Source organism: Tenebrio molitor, unplaced genomic scaffold (assembly GCF_963966145.1).
Source record: "Tenebrio molitor unplaced genomic scaffold, icTenMoli1.1 SCAFFOLD_840, whole genome shotgun sequence".
Lineage (NCBI taxonomy): Eukaryota > Metazoa > Arthropoda > Insecta > Coleoptera > Tenebrionidae > Tenebrio > Tenebrio molitor.
The window spans coordinates 1-10,271 of NW_027184251.1; the positions used below are offsets into that span (position 1 = coordinate 1).

Sequence of the window (10,271 nt, forward strand, 5' to 3'; positions counted from 1 at the left end):
CCACGTTGAAAAGCACCGGTTCTCGTCCGATCACCGAAGTTAAGCAACGTCGGGCGCGGTCAGTACTTGGATGGGTGACCGCTTGGGAACACCGCGTGCCGTTGCCCCCCAACACTTTTTGTTTTTTTTTGAAATCCATAGCAACCACCGAACCGATTTGTTTTTCGTGCAGGTATTCGGAAACATGCACAGACCCGTATAATGTAGATTCATAGCTTTAAGTACTAGATAATTAAGAAAACAATTTTTTTTGTCGATTAATTGTAAACAATTGCAGAATAAAAACTCGTCAAACGGTAAAGGTTGTCGTTCGATCACCGAAGGTAAGCCACGCGGGCAGCGGTCAGCACTTGGACGGGTGACCGGTTCATTATATTCCTTCCGTGAGTTTAACAAAGATAACATATGCAAATGTCGTAAGTGCGACGAGGAAGACGGCGATCTTTTAATGTAAAAAAAATATATATTAGGTTACGCGTACATGCCACTTTGACTGCTGCTTTATTTTTTTGGTTTTTAAATAATTAGAGATCTGAATTCAACATATCAGTTCTATGTTATAATGGACAGACAATGTTGTATTCTTGGCCCCTAACACGTTAAGACCAACATAAAAACTAGAATAACTTACCATTCGTTAAACGTTAAACAATTTCGAACCACGTTTTTTTGAGCTCGAACAAACTCATAACACAACACTCATTTATTAGTCACTGGACCATTGTAAAACGAGAAGAGAGAAAAACCATGCGAAACTATTTTTAAAACGAAGAGAATAAAGGTTTTAAATGGTAGGGCTGTATGACAGACTTGTCAATTATCGTGGGGGGTACGGCTGAGATTTATGACGAAATCGAGCGGCGCCGGCGGTCGGTCACTTTCACGAAAGAGGTCTAAACACGGGTCGTTTACGATACCCTCTGGTTACTAGAAAAGTTCTAGACAGATGTTTGTCGGCTTTTCGAGGTATTTATTTGTGAGTCCAAAGACTCAATGGAGTAATATCGGACTGAAATTCCAAGATTTTGCTGTGTAATCCAAAAAACTATGTTCCTCGTAACATTTAACGATGTGTTAATTCAACTATTATTTTAATTTTTCGTATACGTATTTATACTAAAAAGTACAGCGCTTCCAACAGTGAATTGTGAATTGAAAATGTTTCAAAGAAAGATCGATAGTTTTGAAAAAAATTACATATTAATAAATTTAGATAGATTTAGAAGTATACATTGCACTTACTTTTCAAAATTATTGTACTTCTGATTTGGTTGAAATAACATAATATGTAGCAGTCATAGTCTTGTGTACATTGCAGTCGCGGCTGGTGTTGGGTAAAACCTTTATTTTTTAGGGGGTCATTACCCAAATGACCTCATGGACCAGCCGTTCCTGTTAGGTTTTATATATCAAATTGATTCGTCTGTCTTTTTCATCATGCCTTCGAAAAGCGAGCTCCTGTTTCGCCAAAGTAACTGTGACGTCAATTAAATACGATAATAAAATTCGGTTTTTCCGAACTTATTGTGAGTGAGAGCAGTGAGAGCATCTTCTTTTCGTATCCCACCTCCACCCGGCGGCAGTAGTGCAGTGCTTATCAACATAATTACCGGCGTCTCGCCTCCACATTTTGACTTTTTTGTGTTTTATGTGTTCTCTAAGTCCAAAATTTTTAAATTTTTTAAAAGAGATTGCGGTACTATTCCTGTTGCTGAAATTATAATAATATATTTATTAATTTTTGTATTATATGTCTGTGTTATATTGTGTGAATTTGGAACAGCTATATCTAAAAGATATGCTTGCTTTTGTTGTTTATTTAAAATAATAATGTCTGGTCTGTTATGCTGAATGTGAATGTCAGTTAAAACTGTGCGATCAAAATATAATTTGTAATTGTCATTTTCTAAACAACTTTCTGGTTTATAAATGTAATGTGGTTGTGTATCCTTTAATAAATTGAATTTAACTGCTAAATTCATGTGTATAATTTTTGCGAATATATCATGACGTTTTTTATATTCGCTGTGAGCCAAAACGGTGCAAGATCTTGTATTGCAAATATAAAACCCTCAGCTCTTTAAAATATCTCCCATGTAAAGACTTTTGTTTTATATTTGCTATAGTGTCATATCACGAGCTCTATTGAGAAAATAATTTTTTAGTGAAGCAATTTGATTGTGTTGTAGAATTTCTAGATTTGAAAAACCCCTACCACCATTTTCGCGTGGTAAATTAAATCTTTCAACAGCAGATTTGGGGTGATGTTTACAAAATTTTGTAAAGAGAACTCTAGTTTGAATATTTATATTCTTTAAATTAGTTTTGGACCATTTTATAACACCAAAAGAATAGATTTAATTTGATTTGATTGATTAATACCTAAATATTTATAAAATTCTCCTTTATTTAAATTTTTAATGATTTCTCCTTCTTTAGTTATATATTCTAAATTTTCGTAATGACCACGACATATTGATTGATTTTCAGTTATTGTTAAGTTTTATGTCATCCATATAAAGAAGGTGATTTAATTTAATATTAATTTTATAAATTTTAAGAATTTTAATTAACCATGAATGTGGTACTGAATCATAGGCTTTTTTGTAGTCTATGAATTGTTGTTGCATTATTTTCCAAACGTTTGAGACTTAAAATATTCGTCAAATGTTCTTCTTTTTTTAAATCAGAATACCCCTGACAAATCCGAACATTTTGTTTTGCGGTAGATAAAAGTAAACATGGGCCAAGACAGAATATTAATATTCGGTGTGGAATTTTCCTGCGTTCTTGTTCATTTCTATCGAAGTGCTCACGAAAAGTTGTGAATATCAACACTTTGTAATTGTCGTAGTGAAAAATAAAAAAGATAGCTATGGGGCACAACTTATTTCGCACTTCATTAGAAAAGTAACAGTATTAAAATAAAAAAAATATTTTTCTAAATTTCGAACGTTAGGTCTATCCTGACCAGCCGCCAATTAGTGGTATTATTTTATTTTTTGCTGTTTTCCACAATAGTTATTTTTATATTAAATCATTGATTCAAAAAATTGAAATTAAAAATTCAAATTTTTGAAGGAACTCTGAAGTTTCAATGCAGTGACCATGTTGCTAGGTAACTAATAAAAAACAGTGCGTGAAATGAAAAACAGAAATAGTCGTATGCGTTTTGTATGGTTTCTATGGTTTCGATCTTACTAACAATGCAATGAAAATGACCCACTTCAGGCACAGATAACTATGCGTGAATTTCAATTTTTTGAATCAATTATATAAAAACAAAATTGATTTGGCGGCCGCTACACAAAAGTGGTGGGAGGCGAGAACCTGTTTCCGCCGGTCAATTTTAAAATTAATAAATTTTCCCTGGATACGTATTCGACTTATCCGGTACGAGTTATTTTTAAATTAACTTAATGGCCCGTTGCTCTTGTTCTTTTTACATTGAATATGCGATGTTTTGGCATCGTTAGCAATAGTACAATACTCACGCATTTTTAATCTAAAATTAACAAAACTTGAATGGATCGGGATTATCACACTTCTGAATTGAAGTTTTCATTCGTTTAAAATATAATTGATAGTAATACGTAATGCGGATTGCCTAAACGTTGCTTCCATCACGTCAACATCACACATTCACGTTCGCCCGTAGAAATGGCGTGATGCACACGAAATCGATCCAAAAAGGCTCATAATATTTGTGTCACGCGAATCTACGTCGAAAACTAGAAAAAAAAAAAATTCAATTCGAATTTCAATAATCGAAACGATGCGTCGTCGATACTAAACGTAGGTAGTAACTAAAGTGTGATCGGGTGCGATAAAAGTGTCCGTCAATAATCATCATCCGACAATCATTTAATAGACGAACGCTAATTTTTGGCACTCACTCGGACGACAGAACCAGTCCAGACGGAAACCGGGGCGCGGGGTGGGTGGGTGGTTGTATGTCCGTGAATCTGTCCGGCGCGCGTCAACATTTCAGTTATCGTCGCGAGAGTTAAAACGAAAGGTGGTTAGTGTGAAAGTGACGTTTTTTCGTGGAGACACGTTACGAAGGGTGAGTACCTAATATAATATAAAACCAACCGAAAACCCACAATAGTGCCCCGGTTTATTATCGTGAATAGGTGTTTGGTAAATATTTTCTGTATTCCAACTAGCAAGTCTTTTATCAAAAAACTCCGGCAACATGGCTATTGTGGTATTGTTGATACCACCTAACTGAAGAACTTAGTTAATAACTAAGTCGACGATTTTATCGGGAAATTGAACGGAGAAACAAAAATAGCTCTTAGCGACAGTTGCCTGAAGTCGCAAATAACGGCGATTGACGAAATCACGTTTTTTTTATTTTAATTCCAATGAACAATACACAGGGTCACAATTATCTGTTATGTATTCTATAATGTTTTGCAAAGTAAATAATGTGAGTTGTCATGCGTAATATTAATTAGCTAAGTAATTTTTGCAAGTATTTTATGTCAGATATGCAATGTATAATAACGTAATGTTGCAAAGTATTTTAATTTTTATGCTAGGTAGAGATAATAACTCGACAATAACTCTTCTCTAATGAAAAAAAAAATAGAAAATGATTTAGGAACATAAAAAATCTCATTAAAACAGGAACAATTGAAATTAAAATAAACATAACATTCTGTACTAAAGTACAGTTTTGTTCACTCCTTTTTTCAAAGTCTTCTGTCCTCTCATTTGCACATACTGCTATTCCAAAACAGTGAAATTGTCTGTTTCAGGGAATCCTTAACGTTCCTTGCTAATGTCAACAACGTTTTCGATGAAACAAAGAGTCGGAAAAATGTCGGCTCATTGTATTCAATAACATACGCGACTACAAAACCATCTGTATCATTTGTAGGAATCGCGGTTTTTTCGATGAGAATTCGTTCTAATTTTTTCTTTCTTAAAAAAGCTAAGTAATTTTAATTTCACTAAAGATGAACATTTAGGCTATATGCTGGGTAATGCAAATCCATCAACCATCAACTAGGTTGTTCAGCAGATGTACGATTGTTTATTTGATTTCTTCTTCCGAAGAGTTGTATTCTGGCAAAATAGAAATTTATTCATAACATAACCTCAATCAACTAAATTATTTCGAATACAATAACCACATAACTACAAGTTGGATAGGCATGGGTGCAAAATACCGATAATGCATGAAACCTAATAATAATAATAATGACATAATAAAAGTTAATTAAAAATCGCTGTTTCACGTCTTTTTCTTTTTTGTTCGAGAGTTTTTGTGGTTCTGAAAAGAACCGTTTATAAATGTGTCGAAAACGAAAAACATCTATTTCGAACTGGTGTACTTGGTGACGGCTTTGGTACCTTCGGAGACGGCGTGCTTGGCCAACTCACCGGGCAACAACAGACGCACGGCAGTTTGAATTTCTCTGCTGGTGATCGTCGAACGTTTGTTGTAGTGTGCCAGACGGGAAGCTTCAGCGGCGATACGTTCGAAGATGTCGTTCACGAAACTGTTCATTATGCTCATAGCCTTACTAGAGATACCGGTGTCGGGATGGACTTGTTTCAACACCTTGTAGATGTAGATGGCATAGCTCTCCTTCCTCCTGCGCTTCTTTTTTTTGTCGCTCTTGGAAATGTTCTTCTGAGCTTTCCCGGCCTTCTTGGCTGCCTTACCACTTGTCTTCGGCGGCATTTTTCAATTCAATTCGATTCAACAAACTCGCGAACTGCTCTGACTCGTGTGCGTGCGTTAACTTTGCACCACCACCTTTCTGATAGGTAGTGTGTTCACCAGAACCCCACCTGAAAACGGGCTCCCACCAATCGTCACGTCCTATTCTCCTATCACGGAGGCTATAAATTCGAAGCACAGCTACCAGCTTTTACAATCGACGAGTCCCGTCCGTCAGTTTTATTACTTCTCGTGGTGTCTAACGAACGAACTTAAAATGTCAGGTCGCGGTAAAGGAGGTAAAGTGAAGGGAAAAGCGAAATCCCGTTCGAGCCGTGCCGGTCTCCAGTTTCCGGTGGGTAGGATACATCGTCTTCTCAGAAAAGGAAATTACGCGGAACGCGTCGGTGCAGGAGCTCCCGTCTATTTGGCCGCCGTCATGGAGTACTTAGCCGCCGAAGTTCTAGAATTGGCAGGAAACGCTGCCCGTGACAACAAGAAGACACGTATTATACCGCGTCATCTGCAGCTGGCCATCAGAAACGACGAGGAATTGAACAAACTCCTGTCCGGAGTTACGATCGCCCAAGGCGGTGTCTTACCCAACATTCAGGCCGTACTTTTACCCAAAAAAACCGAGAAGAAACCTTAAACGAACGATCGATCCATCTCCGTGGCGAAAACTCAAAATATCGGCCCTTCTCAGGGCCACTATAGCTTTTTTTTTTCGTAAAATGACCGATGCATCTTTTCTTTTTGTATTATTATCATTTACGACTGCAATGCCAAAAGGAAAGCAAGGGGTGTTTACGATCTTGGTACATTTATCAGGTAGTCAGTTAGTAATAATTGTCCGTTGTTTCTCGAAAGAACATCATGTTTCTTTTTTTTCCTCTTATTTTTATTTTGTGGTTCTGAAAAGAACCGATTTTGTATTTCGTATTTTATTCTGGTTTTCTCGAACGGTGAAGAGCGCCAGGAAATTAACCTCCGAAACCGTAGAGGGTGCGTCCTTGACGTTTCAAAGCGTAGACGACGTCCATCGCTGTCACGGTTTTACGTTTGGCGTGTTCCGTGTAGGTGACGGCATCTCGGATGACATTTTCCAAGAACACTTTCAGGACTCCGCGAGTTTCTTCGTAGATCAAACCGGAAATACGTTTCACGCCGCCACGACGAGCCAATCTTCTGATAGCGGGTTTCGTGATGCCCTGGATGTTGTCACGCAGGACTTTGCGATGACGCTTCGCTCCTCCTTTTCCCAATCCTTTGCCTCCTTTACCGCGACCGGTCATCTTTTCAGATTATTTCAACTGACACAAAATACCTGCAACCTCGTCCCTAGGAAGTCAACTACCGCAAAATTTCAACTAACGGAGCCTTATATAGATTCAACGGTTCACCATCGACCAATCGACGAAGTCAGCCGTTGACTTTGTTCACGTATAAAAGTACAATTTAATATGGCGGAATTTTTAGTACCCGTTTACCTTTCGACGCGTGCACGTCTAACGATCGTCAGTTTTGTTTTTCATTCGTTTCATTCGAAATGGCCAGGACCAAGCAGACCGCACGCAAGTCCACCGGAGGAAAAAGCCCCAGGAAACAAACTGGCTCCCAAAGCGGCCAGAAAAGCGCTCGCCCACTGGCGGCGTCAAGAAGCCCACGTTACAGACCTGGTACCGTGGCTCTGGTGAGATCCGTCGTTACCAGAAAAGTACCGGATCCGTCGTTACCAGAAAAGTACCGAGTTGCTCATCCGCAAGCTTCCCTTTCAACGTTTGGTGAGGGAGATCGCTCAGGATTTCAAAACCGATTTGCGCTTCCAAAGCTCCGCCGTGATGGCCCTCCAGGAAGCGAGCGAAGCTTACTTGGTCGGTCTGTTCGAGGACACGAATTTGTGCGCCATCCACGCCAAACGTGTAACCATCATGCCAAAGGACATCCAACTTGCCAGACGTATTCGGGGTGAACGCGCTTAAATTTTTCCACATCGTGTTTCGGAAGAACAACACGAAACACGAATTTTATAACAAAAAAATCGGTTCTTTTCAGAACCTCAAACTTTACAGGCAAAAAAAAAAATATATCGCCCTTCAACCGGAAATGAATAAAATAAAAATGTCAATAATCGGTCGGTCCTCTCGATTCGGGTTGGGTTGCGGTCGTTCGTAAAATTTTATTGCATCCTGTCATCACCTACCTGCCAGCTGATGCTATCTATTTTATTTGGTTTCGCCGTAAGGATAGTTTTATTTCTTTTTTTCGTCGTAGATTATCGTGTGGCCCTGAAAAGGGCCATTTGTGCGTGCCCCGTTGCCGGTAGTACGATGATGACGTCGGAACGAGGCACAGCCGAACGAACATGAGTCGAGTATCCATCCACGTTTCTCACTTTTTCCTCTTCGGCGAAGCGGCCTTTTTCACCTTGACAGGAATGGCTTTGGCTGTCTTGGGTTTGGGTGCTTTGGGTTTTTTAGTCGGACCAGCCTTGTTAGATTTCTTCGCTTTGGAAGGCGATCGGGGTTTCGGGGCGGCTCTAGTTTTCTTTTCTGCCGAGGAGGCGGCCGATTTCTTGGCTTTCGCTGCGGCGGCGGAGGCAGCGACGGCGCTCTTCTTTTCGGCAGCAGTCTTCTTCGCTTTGGGGGAGGCTTGTTTTTTGGCTGTCTTCGAGGAAGCCTTGTCGGAAGTCGTCGCGACGGCGGTACGTTTGGCGGATGATTTTTTCGTCTTGGATGCGGCGGACGAAGCGGGTTTCCTCTTGTCGGAGGCGGAGGCGACTTTGGCACCACCGGAGGTGGACGAGGCGAGCTTGAACGAACCCGACGCGCCCTTACCTTTCGTCTGAACCAGAGATCCCGACGCCACGGCGCCTTTCAGATATTTCTTGATGAAAGGGGCGACCTTTTCGGCGTCGACTTTGTAATTTGCGGCGACGAACTTCTTGATGGCCTGAAGAGACGATCCTCCGCGTTCCTTGAGTCCCTTGATGGCGTTGTTTACCATCTCGGATGTCGGAGGATGGGACGGTTTCGCCCTGGGATTTTTCGCTTTTTTCTCTTTCTTCGCGTGGGATTGAGGGGTGGCAGCGGAACCGGTGGTGACCGATGATGCTGTTTGATTTTCGACGTCGGCCATCTTTCACGTTAAAACGTTAAAAGTTAATAATAATTATTGAAAAAACACTTGCTCACACACGTACACTTCGAGCACCTCGTGAACGAGAATTGAACAAAAAAATTTTCTAAGTCTTTATAAAATAGTCGCCACTGCGGACGGAAGACTGAACGCGCACCGCGTCCGCCGTCGAAGAAATTGCAGGCCTCGGAATCGTTGCCCGCGTGATGGCATCGTCCTCTTTCCTCGATCACCATCGCCACCGTGTGATCAAGCTGGCCGAACTCGGTTTCCGAAGTTTCCCTGGAGATAGCGAAGTTCGTCTCGGAACGTCGGTGGGTTTCGAATCAGGTACACGCCCCTCCAACCACCAGCCCTAAATCCGGGTCGTCACGGTTTCGATTCGGGACCGACGGTTTACGTCGGCGGTGCGGGGTAGACGCGTCGATTCCGGGAATCCATATTTCGTTCGCCGAAATATTGGTCCATCTCTTCCCGGAATACCGCGCCACCTTCTCGATTTTACGACATCTTCGCGTCGCCAAACGCTTCCGAAACGGTCGAAGCACAGAAAGGACCTGGTGTTCGAACCGAGGCAATTCCGACAACAGGATGCCGCGAACCGCCTCTCCGACGTTCAGGTCGATCGTTTTCGGCGGAAGTTGAAACGGGACGAGTCGACGACGGGTCCCGTTGCCGTCCGGACCCTTCGGGACGGCCGAAAGTCCGTCGAGAGGATCATCCGAAAGGAGACGGTCTTCATCGTCCGACCGATGCCGCACCTACGAGTTTTCCGATATTTTCTTCGACGGATCTTCAGGTTTTCTTCCTTTCTTCCGTCTTTCTCTCTTCGTAATTTCGTGTCCGACCTGCGTCGTCCGAAGTCGGGGTGAAGATCGAAGAAAAAACGCCAAAAATAACAACTCGTCAGCCACGCACACCGCGTTCGAATGTCTAACGGTCCAACTTGGATTTTCGAAGATCGCCGAATCCGAGGGACGATAAATAATAATAATAATAATAATAATGGTAATAAATAATAATGTTAATAATAATAATAATGATATGATGATTATAACGATAATTATTATAGATAGGTAAATAGAAACACAGGTCTCCTCTCGAAAATCGGAACTTCCTGATATTACTTACATATTTCGGTCGATCCAAATGTGGGAATCTCGTCGTCGTCGGAGCAAGCAGCGCGGTAGGTGGGGTGAAATTCTGGATTTTCCACCGCCGCCGGCGGTCGAAAAATGTGCGACGCGGGAGATCGCCAGTCCGTCTAGTAGTCTCTCTTGTCGTTAGAGCGTGACGTGGTGGTTGTTGTGGGATTTCCCGTTAGTTCGGTCCGACGTCGGTCGTCAGAGGGTAAGTGCATACGGAAACGAAACGCATCGCGTTTTGATGTTCATATTCGTGCATCGGAATGTTAAAAGCAATATATTTTACACCAACGATCACACCTAAACACCAC

At 41.2% G+C, this 10,271-nt stretch overlaps 1 pseudogene; it reads left to right on the forward strand.

Moving 5' to 3' along the window:
- LOC138141048 (5S ribosomal RNA) lies at positions 1-107 on the forward strand (annotated as a pseudogene; the record flags this gene model as incomplete).
- Between the last annotated feature and the right edge of the window lie 10,164 nt (positions 108-10,271).